Source organism: Pseudopipra pipra, chromosome 3 (assembly GCF_036250125.1).
Source record: "Pseudopipra pipra isolate bDixPip1 chromosome 3, bDixPip1.hap1, whole genome shotgun sequence".
NCBI classification, from domain to species: domain Eukaryota; kingdom Metazoa; phylum Chordata; class Aves; order Passeriformes; family Pipridae; genus Pseudopipra; species Pseudopipra pipra.
The window spans coordinates 21,890,776-21,906,183 of NC_087551.1; the positions used below are offsets into that span (position 1 = coordinate 21,890,776).

Here is a 15,408-nt window from a genome sequence, read left to right on the forward strand (position 1 = left end):
CCAAAACAAACAAAAACCAAAAAACCCCCCTCTTCAGACTCAATGGCAGCTACATCAGGAGTAATTTGGGTGGGAGTATGGGGATTGGCACATTAGCAAAAGGCATTTTTCATGAAAGGCTACTTAGACAACCTCTTTTTAGTCATCCAGCTGTTCTCAGTGAGCAGCCATCACAGGTGGAGATGCTGTGCAGGTTTTTGGCATATTTAAAGCACCTGGGATCTGCGTACTGTCTGATATAAAGCAGTCTTTGTGATGCCCTGTAGAGTAGATATTTGCATAGATTAGACATATAAATCTGCCTTTTATTTTCTGCTAACTCCTCAGAGAGGAGGCATCCTTTCAACCATTTATTTTAAAAAAAAGCCTTTGTACAGTGTCTAAAGTAAACAAGCTTGCTTTCACTGTGCTCTTGTTCCAAAAACAGAGAACCCACACACTCTTGTGGCTTTCTGAAAATGTGGGTGCGATGCTGCTTTCTGCACAACTATCAGACAATCCATGGCCTTTTTCTTTCCCTCCACTCCTTTACCACAGTTCTAAGGAAAAACTGAAGTCACATTTTGCTCTCCACAGTACCTGTGTCTTAGCACGTTATACTGCTGTGCCTCCTGTGAAGGAATGAAGGTGTGCTTTCATTCGTTTTTCTTTTCTCTTTCCTGGAAGAAGTTTTCAGTATCTTACTATGTGCTTTGCGGTTAGTAATGTCCAGTGGTGTTTGTGCTGTTGCAGACTGGGACATAATCCTGTGGAATCAGAGCAACTCCTAGTGTGGGTGGCCACCCTGGGGCTGGGTCCCCGTGGTGCTGTGCAGGGTAGGTCTGGTATGCACAGTTCTGTAGGGAGGGACATATTCCAGCATCTGCACTGTGCTGCATTGGTCTTTTGCCTCAAGTTCAGCTGTCAGCTCTGCATTTTCCCAGAAGAACGTGCTTTACAGCTTTCCTGTGAAAGGAAGCAGTGTTTGGAATGGGATGGCTGCACCTGCAAAGTGTGGGAATGAATGTGTTTGCAGGTGGAAAATTAGAGCATGTGGCTCCCAAGCCTCTTTTCTGGAGGATCTGTGAAAAATCAACCTCAAGCTTATCCTTCTGTAACTAAGCGAGCATTTATTTTCTCTGATATTTTATTTCCATACTCTTCTCTTCACCATTTCTTGTAGCTATTGTTTTTCTGTCTGTCTTTTAAGGAAATATTTCTCCTTTACAATTCCCTGCCTTTCGCTTTCTTTATTTTTCTGCAAGTGTTAAGTGAAAACATTCTTCTAAAGTGTACAGAGCTACAGACTCTTAGGACTGTATGAATTTTTAAATCATATGAGGATAATGTAGAGGGGAAAAAATTAGTGTTTGACTGCTTCATATTTATAGGGAAAAATGTTTTGGCAAATCTATTTTAACAAATCCTGGATTTTTGCTTCCCCTCAAAAAAGTACAATCAGCTGCAGTTTTCTACCAGTCACTGCTGTCTTTTCCACTAGTCACTGCACCTTACACTGTGCTTTAATTCCTATGTTAAGGCTGAATATGATATATCTATCCTTCTGTGACAGCCTGGTTTTGTGGCAAGCTTAGTGATGTGGAACTCTTTTGGCTGTTAAGGTTGTAAAGGTACATAAAGCTGCTTTGGTTTTTATGGTTGGTCACACCTGCAGCTTGTGGCTGTCTGAGAAGTCTCTATTTGTACCTTTGAGTTCATGGTGGTTGATTTGGCTTCATTGTCCAAAATAATTATTTTGTATATCACAGTGCATTGGAAAAAACAGCACAGTGCGTACCATCAGATTTGTTCCAGACATCCTTGACTGTGCTTGCCTGGAGTGAAGGACTCTGACTGGTTGTGTGGCTGTCTTGTTACTACACAACTGATAGACCCATAGGATTTTTTTTTTTTTTTATGCCAGTGGTTCTCAAAAAGAACTCTACGGCTCAAATTTTATAAATCAATGTGAGGCAAAGAAATTTCTGCTGGAACAGAATTCTATTTTAGTTACAGATGGCAGTTGCCAGCTGGCCTGACCCTACAGGTCCCAGTCTTATTTGTGGTCTCAGTGCTGATCATCTCATGACTGGAACTGCACCGTATCTCCCAAGGCTGGGAGGAAGGCAAGCTATGGGATTCATTGCTAAGTGGAGGCAGCTGTGAACCCCCAGGGAGTCCTGAGTCCCCAGGGATCCCAGCGCCCTTCTGTTGGACAAGATTGTGAATGGATCCTGGAGTAACTTGATAATGTCAGCCTTTTTAATATTTTTTCTTTTTTTCTTCCCCCTTGCCTTCTAGCTGCAGGAATTTGGGCTCATGTAGCCCAGGCAAGGGAGCAGCTCTGGAACTGCATGCAAGCTGGATGAGTCCTACGAGCCTTGGGTGGCCACCCAGGCTTAGACAGTCTGGGATGTTTGCATTTTGGTGCTCCTTTGATGGTTTTATTGTTTTGATTTAATTATTAGACTTTTTTAATATTAGTGGCTACTACAGCATAAAACACACACATTAGGCTTGTACCTGCCTTGTAAACAAGCTGATACTTAATTAGCTTTCATGTGTTTTTTTTAGAGGACAGCAACAACAAATAATGTGCAGTGTTTGCTTGGGTTTTCTTGTGTTCATATTATTGCAATGTATGTGTTGTTTTGCTTTTCAGTAATATTCTTGAGTTGGTTCTTTTTCCATGTGTATTTTAGTGGATGTTTAAACTTTGACTTAAAAGTAAGAACTCCTTCAAGGCAGACCTAAGATTCAACATTAATTCCCTGTTTATAAAATATTTGCTGAGGAGGGCAAACCCTTCTCCCAGCTGACTTTCTTCAGTGAATGGGGAGCTTGTTCTCTGTGTGTTGGTAATTGAAAGCTGAGCTCTTTGTGTCAGATATTTTAAGAAACTGTTGATGCTTAGATCTAATCTATTACATTATACTGTGCTTTTAGACCAGAAAGTGAATGTGTTTTCATGTGTGTGGTTGGGCAGTACATATGTAGCAACTCTAAAAAATAGTATTGCATAACTATAAATACAGTGTAGGATACTTCAGCCTGCATTCTTGCTTTAGTGTGTTTTGAAGGCAGTGGCTGTGATGGTTAGAAATGTTGTAACAGGAATGTCTTGGCATTAAGCAGATTCACATTTATATCTGATGGTAAGGAAATAATACTAATTTTGTGTTCAGGGGCTAAGTCACGTGTTCTAACATATTGCTTTCCTGATGGGACCCATTTCTATATTCAATTTTAGTAGAACAGATACTTTTGGAGTGCTCTAAATTTTTTTGTTGTGCCCTTTTAAATGGCAGCAAAGGCTACATTTTGAGATTCTGTTCTTCTCATATAGTAATGTTACACCATTTACACATAGTGGGGGAGTTTCCTCTCTGGTCTTAGGTAGTCTGGGTTGAATCCTTCCATGCCAATCGTGCTACTGGAGGCATTTGCACTTGGGAAAAGGCACTTAGTATCTATCATTCTTGTCCACGTGATCATGTGTGCTTTGGAGACACTTGCTGAATCTGTAGGTGGATTGGGTGGCCTGAGCTTGCATTGAATGCTGAGCAGTTCTTGCTGACTGCTGCTGTGTAAGTACTTCTCCTACAGCAACTTCATCCCATTTCCTCATGTCCTCTTCCTGGTCACCAGAGGAAGTGACTGTTTATGATTAGGACACGGCTGCAAACCACTGTGTTAAAAATGTATCTTGATTACAGAGGTGGTCACGATTGAACCTTAATTCCAGAAAGAAGAGCTGAAGGTCCACAGGACTGAAGCTAATACTTGAGACATTTAGTGATCCTTAAAGAGAAGGAAATACATTAAGCATTTTGAAACTTGTTTTGAAGGTCTTACAAACTTCTGTTGCAGGAGGAGTCTTCTGCCTTCCTGCAAGGAACCAAAACCTATTTAAGTGGCCTCTATATTTATTTTGTGATATCTGACAGTTGAAATGGTGATGAGGCTAGAATTATGGACTTCTGCTTGGAGAGCTTGGTTTATGTATGAAGATGCATGTTAGGATGAGTCACACCTACTGTTTCTTTTTCTCAGAGCGTGAGGAAGCTGTCCTCACCACTGCTTGGTGACAAGCACTTGTGTCAGGTGGAGCACTGTGGCAAACTAGAGCATCAGTTCTCTTCTGTTTAAATCTTGTTTCTTCTTAGTCCTTGGCTTTCTCCTGTCAGATTTCCCAGTGCCACACACACATATGATTGCATAGTCCTAGCTGTGTTGTTAGGAGTACCCATTTTGTGTGCATGTGCATTTATGGAAAATCTGTTGAAAGTTTGCTTGTATGATCTGAATGTGTCCCCTTTTCTTGTTTTGTGCTAGTAGCCAGTTATCTTAAGTAGTGCTGAAAAGTGATTTTAAATCTTGCTGTAATTGGCAGTAGAACAACCTAATGAAAACTGCAATTTACCTACTTTTTGGAATGAAGTGGAAAATTGTGTCTTGCTTTCTTTCAACTGGAGAATATCTTAAGGCAAGAGCACAAGTGTAGGGATAGTAAGCTTCTGCTTACACAGCTGGAGTTCTATTTAACAACACAACCTTGCTAGATCTACTTATACTTTTAAACTCTACAAGAAACCTAGTCTAGGTATTTACTCTCAACAACTGTGTCAGGCAGAATTGCTCCTTTCGTTTATACTTCATGGCACTCTGCATTGCATGAAGAGAAAAGATAATTTGGACTAAATTAATTGTGAATAATTTTGGAGGTGAAGTACGTTTTTATTTCCTGGTGTGCATATACCAAGAAAAAACTTGAAAGCTTTTTAAAAATCTAGTCTCCTTTTCACTACTGACATCAGAGAGAGCACTGAGAAGAGATTACAGTAGCTGAGGTTGTCTTGTACCTTAAAAATCTGAAACAGCAGCAGAGGCAGGAGAAATGTGGTTCCTTGGCTTTGCTATGCAGCAGTTACAATGCTTTAAAAATTTGTAAGGACAGTATTGGTTTCAAATGGGAATGCTACTATGTGCTGGAAAAATGGCAGCGTTTCAGAGCATCGGTGACATTGCCTTTTCAGTGTTTCCAGTGGTCTCAAACTACATCAAAGGCCTTGATTTTGAGCAGATAGGTGGTGTTAGTAGCACCTCCCATTGGGATTGGCCAAAGGTAAGAATATTTAGGGTCTGGAAGTGCTTGGTAAGTGGATGCAGTTCAGTTTTATGGTTGTATTGTTACATTGCATCAGTATATATTTTATATGCAGTCATCCCTCTGAACTGATAGGTTGAACAGAGCAGAGGACTTGGTTTTTAGCAGCATGGAAGAGATGAGAGAAGTAATTTGCTAGCCTAAAAATAGCCCCTATTTTAATGCGCTTTTATGAAAATAAACAAGACCATGGAATTCTAGTATCATGCTGGTACTAGACCGGCTTCCTTTTGCTTCTTAACTGAGGAGAAACAAGAGAATCAGAAAGTAAACTCTTGTTACCCATTAAATAGAAAGAATGTTTGCATAAATGAGACAGTTTCAAAGTAAAGGCCAAATGGTGCTTGTTTTCTTATGAGAGAGGAGCAACCTATCGTCCTCTTCACTTGAAATTGCCCTGCCCAACTTTTGAAAGCTTGTTTCTGACCTGTTTATATTAGGGTCTTATTAAGCAAATCTTTATTTGGGAGAAGGCATTGTGCATGTTTATCCATCTACCAACAGATGCATAAAAACAGATATCTCTTTCTGATTTCTCACTTGTGGCTAACAGTAAGAAGATTGGAAGTTAATCTGAAATGTACTGAATACACAACGTCTGTTCTTCTCTTCTGTGAGATTTTAGTATAACAGCTACAGAAATAGTTACTGTGATGGACTGATTTTGCTTTCCCTAAGAAAAAAATATGCGTTCTCTTCAATTTTTTTGGTTTATGGGAGAAAGGAAGAGAACAGTGGAAGAAGGGAAGACACTTGTCATCCCTAGCTGCTTGAATCTCACAAAAAGGCTAATGGGCGCTTCTATCTCCTCAAATGAAGATGAAAAGGATAATTCCTCCTGTAGTCTATTAACTGAGCCACTCACTGCCTTTGTCATTTAGACTGTTGCAAACCACCTGACTGCCTATTTTTCCCTTAAGATGTAGTAGCCATGTATGTCACTGCAGAATGAGGTTGCCCATTCATTAGGGAGCACTGTGCACACGGTCAGCATTAGGGTGTACCTCACAGATCGGTATGCTGCTGCTGACTTGTCTCCCAGTGCAGTTTAAGGCACTGTTTTTGACAGATGAGTATGTTACCTAGATTGGGGCTAGTATTCTGTTTGTCTTCCCATGTGATGCAGTAGCAGTGACTGGCAGTTTCTCCTTAGGGAAATACAGACTGCTAGGGAATATATTACTTAAAGTCTTCATGACACAGATCGGTCCTGTCTCAGTCATGTAGTTTCTCTTGATGGAGCCTTAAAGAGTGAAGGTTGCTCTAGACTTCCTGTGTAATCAGTGAGAAGAAATGGGCATTTCCTCAGCATGATTCAGGATTCTTCTCTTGTGCATCACTTTTGCAGGTGATTCATTCTCTCTTTTCTACTGTGTGTTTTGAAAAGGGGAACTGTGGCTCATTGGTCTACTATTTAGAAGTCCCAGATAGATGTCTGAAATTTGCCTACAGCATCAGAAGAAGGGTCAAGCCAGTAGCAGCAGCATGTGAGCAAACAGATCTGTGGTTTTTGATTGGGATTTCTAACTGCTTCTTAAAGTTTGAGAATTCAGCAGACAGTGGAAGTCTTGGTTATAGTAGCGCTGCCAGTCTTCAATAAAATTTTTTGAATTTTGAGGTTTATACTGCAGGCTGGAGCAAACTTTTCCCCCTCCCTTGTAGCTGAGACATAAACCTTGAAAACTAGTTCTAAAATTACTCTTTTTCAGGCAGCCGAATACTTTTAATATTTCTTCTGCCTTGCTGGCAAGGTATAATGCTAAAGGAGCTGCCATTGGATGTCCGTACAATCCTGAAGTCTCCAAATGTGTTTAAAAGAAGCATTTGTGTGGAGGCCCTTATGCAGCTGAAAATCTCAACAAGAATTTGGCAGAAATCTCAATGTCGGAAGATGTCAGATTCCTGTGCAGTGAGATGTTTACTGGTTCACTGTTTTATCTTTGGCAGCTGCTTTTGCACTTGATATCTTCAGCTGTTTTTGAAGCTTTTACAAAGAATAATTATTCATTTCATGAAATGGATCTCTTTTACCCAACCAACAGGGCACTGATTGACATATTTCTCTGGCAACCTCCTGTTGTTATCAGAGCTGTGTTCACTTTTGCAGGGTTGCATTCACTGGGTCGCTACAACTTCCTGGGCTGTGGTTTTATTGCATGATTTGCTGATGTGTGGGGTGACTGTTTTCAGTTATTCCTGTGGAAACACTAGGGTCACCAAGCTCTCTGGCAGATGGAAGCAACCTGAGTTTTCCTGTTTTCTGCTGGCAGTGAGCACTAATGTAGGTGTTTCAACAATCTTTTCACAGGAATACAAGCTGTTGTACTGATGACCTATAGATAGGCAGCAACTTCATTGTGTCACATTTCAAGCAGTGTTTTCTTTATTGCTGGGGCAGATTACTGTAAAAGGCAGTAGCCAATGGACTGGGTTTTTACCTCCCTACAAGGCAAAATTCCACTAAATCAATGGAGCTTTCTCAGATATTGATTATGTGAGGTTGGGATACTGCCTAAAGGTTTCACTGATAGGATTTTGTAAATGAGCTCTATAAATTCATGAACAAGGTTTCACTGCAGGCTACCAGAGCATTTATTATTTTTTAAAAGTTCAGGTCAAGCACACATTCTTTTGTAAGTTTGAACATGTTCACTTGCTCTTTGAATAAAGTAACACCTGAATACACTTACATGCTGCTCTGCACCCACAAACCAATTATTTTGTGATGTGCTTCTGGATGCTTACATATGCATACAGGTTGTTCACTGGTTCAGCTTTTGCATCAGTGCACAGCAGTACATTTAGCCAGAAAAATCTGGTGGACTTGGGTCATTCCAGAGTTTAGAGCTGAATGGGAGGAAAATATTTAAAATATATATGTTAAAAAGTGAAATGGGGCATATGTGTTGTATACATTTTATTTTATTGTTCCAATTGGCACAATAAGGAGGAGAGAATAGGGAAATGAGAAGTGTTCATGTTTGTTTTGGATCCAAAGAATAGTTATACATGTACTTAATCCCAATTTAAAATATAAGTTATCCATTTATTTTCAGTGTTGCAGAGTATACATATGTTCTAGTTAACTCACAACATTTTTTTAGCATAATATTCTAACCTGCTTGACCATTAACCTGGCTGGCTACCAGGAGAATTTTCAAACTGTTGACTCATATTGCTTCCATATGTAACTTAAACCACCTTTTCCCACACTAGATGAAGCTTGAAGGTTAGCTGCCTTGTTTTTCAGGGCAGGGAACAGCATATTTTGAACTGAGTCAGCACATATGAATAAAGGAAGTAAATCTTGGCTATTATTAACTTTTTGGGATCTGATGTAATTTTTGCAGAAATCTAGTTCCAAATCAGGAAAGTACAACAGGTTTTGCTGTGCTCCTCTTCCCCATGAGATTTAGAAGTCTTCAGCATACATAGCCATGGCTCATCTTTTCATTTTTGTATCTTTGTGAGGACGGATCTTCACAGCTGCCATTTATGGACTTTTTTTGTTTTGTACCATCTAAAGATTTGGGCGCATGAGTTGCTCTGTGTGTGTGGGACCTGCTGTTCTGAGGATGTGAGTAATCAAGTGGGAAGTGACACATAGGCTGCATGCCACGTCGTATGAGTGAGCACCCATATATAGGTGAAGCCTATATGTGGTTGGAGCTCCTATTTGTAGTTGGAGCCCATGTTTTGTGTCATGCAGCAAAGGACAGGTGATGGCTTGTAGAACTGTTTTACTATCCAGAGTCCTACACCAGTGTGATAGCTGCCTCTGCCACACACAGCTCACGGGCAAGGAGGAAGAGCCTTCTCCTATGTGGGAATGGGGGAGAATATGTTAGTAGAAAGGGGACAGTGGAGGCAGCAGTTGTGTGAGACCTTATGGGTTTACACCAAAAAAACCCCAACCTTGTTGAGGTCTGTGTGTGAAAAGCAGTATGTGGCATTGCTGCAATTCACCTACTCAACTCAGTTCTACCTTTTTTTTTTTTTTTTGTAATCAAAAAAGAAAGTAAAACTAAAAAGAAAAAATAGTCTCCTGTACTGTAACTTTTGGATCTCTGTAGCCAAACGCGAGTGTTTTGCTCAGTTCAGGAGATATGAGCACATAGTTGAGCGTGTTTTTAAGCCTAACGATGTGAGTAGTGTGAAGTCAGTAGGACAACCATGTCCTACACTTTTAGCACATGCTTCAACCCAAACCAAATGGATACACTGCTTTTTTCAAAGATGTACAGATAATAAACTTTTCACTCCAAATTTTTTATTCTAGTTTTTGTGTGTAATGTTTATGCTTGCATTGAATGGAGTTCTTTTCAGCTGAAAATGCTGAAGTACAAATTTCTTCACATTATATAATTTTGGTTGTTTTGCTTTGCTTTACTTTTGCAATCCCACTCCAGATGAATTCTGTCGTGGTGTTATCAGGCTTTGCTGGACTCCAGTTTGCAGAGACCAAACATAGCCTTTGCTGAGAGAGGGCTCAGAAGAAAACAGAATATGGCTTCCCCTGGTTTTTTTACTCTAAAAGGCATGTTGGAGTTTTGTGCTGTATAATTCTTTAGGTATTTGGATTAACTCTGATAAAATTATAGGTGGTTGTAAGGGAGTTTATTGTGCTTATAAATGGTAGTGGGGCTCCCTGTAATTTGTTATAATTAATTCAAGAGTTCAAGGGCAGAAAATCAAGATCAGGTTGTGGCATGCCTTCCTTTCTTGCTAAAGCATGCCATTACTGGCCTTTTTATTTAAAGTTTCACTTTGTATTTGTGGGTTTATTTGAACTTGGAGTATGAAAAAAGTATAATGCACTCTTAACAAAAAGTACCAGTACAGAGGATGGACCTGTTGTGGTTGGGGGGTTTCTTTTAAATAGAGAGAAATTGGTGGATACTGTAAAGCTGCATCTGCTGGCTAAGCCTCTTATGGAAGGAGTGCGTGTTTTGGAAGGCTTGTGTCATGTCTGCGGGCTGCAACAAGGCCTGGGTTACATGTCTGTGCTTGTGTCCCATCAGAAATGGCAGGAAAAGAAAAACACTGGAAGAGCACTTCTGTACAGTCCAAGTTCCGTCTTTTGTTGCCAATAAGGATGCTGAGTGTGATGATACCTCCTGTCTAACTGCTGAGGGTTTCACTAGCCATCCGTTTAACACTGGACACCAAAGACCTACAAGACTTTGATACCAGGTTATACTGGAAACTGCTTATATGTGGGAGGTTATAAAGTCCTCCTGAACAGTCAGATTTCCATTTGTAATACACATATTCTTTTCTTTAACTGCTCAGTTTTGCTGCAGAAATTTGCCTTTTTTTTTTTTTCTGGCATGAATCAGTCAATAACCTTATTGCTCTGAAAATACTTTGCATTTACTTTTGAAATCTTCCAGCTGTGTAATGAATTGGAGGAGGTGGAGATCTGAAATTTTAGTAGACTGTCTTTTGGGGAATGCATGCAAATGAACAACCTTTCAGTAATAAACTGCTGAAATAGAGATGGTAAACAACAACTAAGCAGTGCAAAGGTTTCATCAGACCGTTTTTAGGTGTGCAAAGGATTTCCTGCTCTAGCTAGAAGTTGACTGTGTAGCTGGCCATTAACCTTTGGGAGGCATTGGCCTTTGGTAGGAACTTCACTGGTCAAATGAGGTAGCTGTCCCTTCACTGTGTTCCTCATTGCAGCTCACTGAGCAAGCCAGGCATCCAGGCTGTGCATTATTTGTCCTTATCTCACAGGTTGCATATCAAAACAAATGGAAAATGGCCATCATTGGGAAGTTAGCCTGTTTTAGCCAAGTTGCCTCTTCTCCCCTTCAGCTATAAGCTGGTGCTTTTAAAGAGATTGAATGATATGTGTTTTAATCTGTGCTCCTCTTCCAGTCCTGCATGTGAATATGATGCTGTGCCAGCATTGTTCTGTCTCATTAGGAAAGAGGAAAGGAATGACACAAATTTTCCCATGTACTTAATTTATTTTGCTTTTAGTTTCAGTCATGTTTTCCATCCAGCTGGTAAAGAAAACCAGGATGGAGGCAGTTGGATGCTGCTTTTGAACAACTTCATTTCTCAGTTTCCTGAAGCTAACCTTGACCTACCCTGTAAGGTTGTTATGATCAAAGAGTCCTTACCCTACAAAATGTTATGACTATGTTTTTACTGTTGGCATTGACAGTTTGAGCTTCTGAAGGAATTTCCTCCTGCATGTGTGACAAAGACTCTTTCTTCTCCTTCTCTCTTTTTTTTTTATGGCAAGTCTGCTGATCTTCCTGAAGATCTGTAGTAGGGTGTGGTAGACTTGTTCTCAATAATACCCTTCCAAAAATATTACCCTTATGTTAGTGGAAGCACTGCCATTGTTTTTTATATTCTAACACAAACCCCAGAAAAATGGCTATTGTCTGGTACTGTGAAAAATCAGACTTGTGCTGGGAGAGAAGTTGATGAAATTCCAGAGAAGTGAACTAGAGATGTTCCGTTTATCAACACCATCTAAATTTTTAAAGTGGCAAAGATGAGGCATTAGCACTGTGTTACTGACAATGACATCATCAATCTATGTACCTCTTTTTTTTAAAAGTGTCTTTAGATTAATATGTGCTGATTGAATCCTTGCATCTAAAATGCTCAAGCCCAGAAATCATAACACCATCTTTGCCAATATACTGAATGTTGTATCTGAAAAGACCAGTCTTGTCTGCCTGCCTGCCTTTCTTGCCATATAAAATCCAGTCCAAGTTTGCAGTCAGATTTGTTGCAGGATATTAAGTGACCCACTGAAATAAGCAGCATCCAGTAAGTAGTGCTCTGGATTGAGACTTGGAAATAAAACCTGCATCTCTCAAATCTGCCATGGATTCCTGCCCAAGTTTACACGAGTAGCTTTACCAACTGTGTGCCTCAGATACTCTATAAAATTGGGCTAAGGGTCGCTAATACATCTAAAGCACATTTTTCTTAGAAAGCAGTAAAGAATTAAGTAGTAATATGATTGTCTCAAATATATAATAGATAAATAGAAATCACTTTTTGGTCATTATCAGTTAGTTCCTTTGGTTACCCATTGAAGAGCTGAGTTCATCTAACTCAAAGGCTGAGAAAATATGAAAGACCCTGTCCTTAAAATAAAAAACGAGCTTCTGTTTCAAATGTAGCAAATGGGTGTCTGTGGAATCCTGTTGCTAAGTAGTATCACAGCCAAAATCATGGCAGATTTTAAGGTGTGAAGTGTAAAATAGACACATCAATATCAAAGCTAATGCTTAAAATAATTTTAGTAAATGATAAAAGACCTCTGTTCTGGAGAAACTGCTTCCCCTATGGGCACGCTATTGCACAAGTGTACATTGCAGCATCTCTCCTCAGAAGTGTATTACCATACTAAGATAAACCTAAATGAGCTGACTTGGACTGTTGTTGTAACTCAATGAGACTTTTATTGTGTTCCTAATTTTAGAAGATCATATTGTACTCTAATTGCAATTGTTTTTTGAAGTTGAAAAAAGAGCTAAAATTCTTGAGCTGAACCACTTGTGGACCAATCTGTTTCTTCTTTGAGTCTTAAAGGCTTCTTATTTTGGATATAGGAAATGGTAAAGCAGTTCTCTTTTCCTTCAGAGAAGAAGTTAAGCTACATAGCTGTGCAGTTATCCAATAGATAGGCTTGATGCCAAAATGGTACCTAATGAGTTATAAAAAAGTTAGTCATGCCAGTAATTGCATCATTAGAGATTATTTTAAAGGAGTTGTACCTCTTGAGTAACTAATACGTGTTTTGTAGTGCTTTGTTTATTTTCAGATACACTAAAGGTAAATATTTATTGATACTGAAACTGTAAAGTATTTATACCAGCTTGAAACTTCCAGATAAAACACACTGATCAAAGAAAAAGCTTTTTAAGTTGTTTCTGCTGCACTAGAGATAACGTGTATATTCCAAACCCCCTCCTGTCCCTGATGTACAGAGAAGGAAAGTAAAACCAGGGGAAAAATAACAAAAATGCAGACAGATCACATCACAGTATTCAAACAGTATTAATCCTTATTAACTTGATCGTTTCACCATTTTGTATAAAATATACAGTTAGATTGTAAATCCCTTTGGCAAAAAGCATTTTTTTTCTTCTGTTTTTGTGCACTTCCTAGCAGATTTGGATGCTGCTTAATTACCAAGGCTGGTATATCTGACAATAGTGAGTAATTATTAAGGTAAGGAAGTATTTGCTGTGTGGTTCTTTGTGGAAATCACTAGTAAGAAAATCCTGAAGACTCAGTGTAATTACTCTGCAAACCTAACCCATATTCTTACTTTTGTAAACAAGCCTTTAATTTCTCTACAAAGGTCTCGCTTCCCATATTGATCAGGCCAGATTCTCTGTGATTTTTGGTATCTGAAACATTGATTGTTGAAAAGAATGGAAACTGGTGAAATTAATGAAGCTATTCTCTGCATGTATAAAATAGCAACAGCGGTTTTACATCAGATAAATAGTGGTGATGGAAGGGTACAATGAATTCAGTGACACTATACAAACACTCACGTTCCTTTTTGAAGTGACAGGAGAACAAACGTGAACCCTGATCTTGGGAGGTCTATGCAGAATTGTATGGGCAAATGGAGTTTCCCTACATTTACACAGCTGTAGCAGAATCTGAATCTGAGTATTACAATTAAATTTTAAACCAGTACCCTTATCTCCTGCTTACTAATACTATTGGGGTTTTGTGGGGTTTTTTGTTGGTTTTTTTTCCTGTCATGTAGTGTGGATTGCTAAAATACAGATGTTTATTTTGGATTTGAGATGTTGTCTTATAGTTGTCTAGTTGCAGCTTCTTTATTCTATAAAAAGTGTGCTTTTTGATGCAATACATGCAAATATACTTTTAATGTTTTGTATGTTGGCTAAATAGAGTGTGGGAAATGATATCGTTATAATGATGGCTTTGCTTAGACTTGTTGTCCACTCCCATTCCCCTTGGAATTAGCTACAGGCTGGCAAACTGCAGTAGCCTTTTTTATTATATTGAATACACAATGGCTCTGCTAAAAATGTTTAACCCAAAGTGGACAATGAAGGCGGGAGATTTCAGCTCTCAGCCCACTTGGCTATGGCGGTGTCTTTTCTGCCCTGCACTCCCCTAATATGCCAAAATGGCTCTGTGACTGAAGCTTTGTAAGTCTTAATTTTGAATTTTTTGTCTTTTATTATTTGGAGGTGCAGATTGCAAACTTATCTTTTGTTCACTTTCCATTTGCTTTCCCAACTAAACCACCTCATAGAAGGCTTATGAAATGCATGTTTTGTCTGCTGTCCTGGAACAGCTTTCCTCAGTGAATCTATAGTTGAAGCATTTTTAAAATGTTTGATTTCCCTCAAATTATAAATCTACTTTTGCAATCCAAGCGAACAAAGAGCAGTCTCAGCTAGCATATTGACATAATAACAGCATTTAACATAATTTCAGATGGAGGAGCCTCAAATCCCTGACAGAATATGGGCCAATTGCTTCTCTCCATTGACTGGGCAGGGAGTCTGACCACAGTTTTGCAGCATGGCTGAGCCATGAATCTGTGGCTGGTGGAGTTATTAGAGCCTTGTAGTGGAGCTTCCTCCAGGGTATGCTCCTTCTCTGCCTTGACAGTGGAATTAGCCACCCTAGTTCATGCCTTGGGAAAGGACATGTCCCATTTCGTGCTTTATTTAGCTACCTAAAGAGATACTGGGGACTGCTTAGGTGGTTGTCACTTGTCACTGTTGTTCAGGGGCAAAGATGAAGCAGGTGTAGTCCATGGGTTTCTGCCTCAATCTTCTTCAGTTTGTTTTGGCACTTCCATTGAAACAGGTGTCAGCCATAGCGGGTGATTGCATTTCAGAGCGTTAGCCTGTGAAAGCTGACAACTTTCTCCATGACGTTTTTCGTCATGGATACACGTGTTAGTTAATGTCAGAGCACTAATTATATATGTCCTTTAAACTCTTACTGTATATCAATCTGCAATACATAATAAATTCTGAACTTATTAGATGATCTTTAAGATTCCTTCCAACCCAACCCATTCTGTGATTCTGTAATATTGTAGAATATTCGTATTAAGATTTTTAAATACAACCTGTTTCTGATGATTGAGTGAGATTGCCTGTAAATGGGTGTCTTTCTCAGATTGTGGGTGTTGTTCGCCGTCTTAATTTTCCTAAAGTATTGGCAACTAAAATGGCAACTAACCCCCCCCATCATGTTTCTTTTGAAAGTCTAGGTCGTAA

General features: G+C 39.3%; 1 protein-coding gene across 1 annotated transcript in view; it reads left to right on the plus strand.

Annotated features, from left to right (window-relative positions):
- The window catches only part of PTPN14 (protein tyrosine phosphatase non-receptor type 14), a 112,955-nt gene that overhangs the window by 53,407 nt on the left and 44,140 nt on the right, over positions 1–15,408 (plus strand). The window lies entirely within an intron of this gene.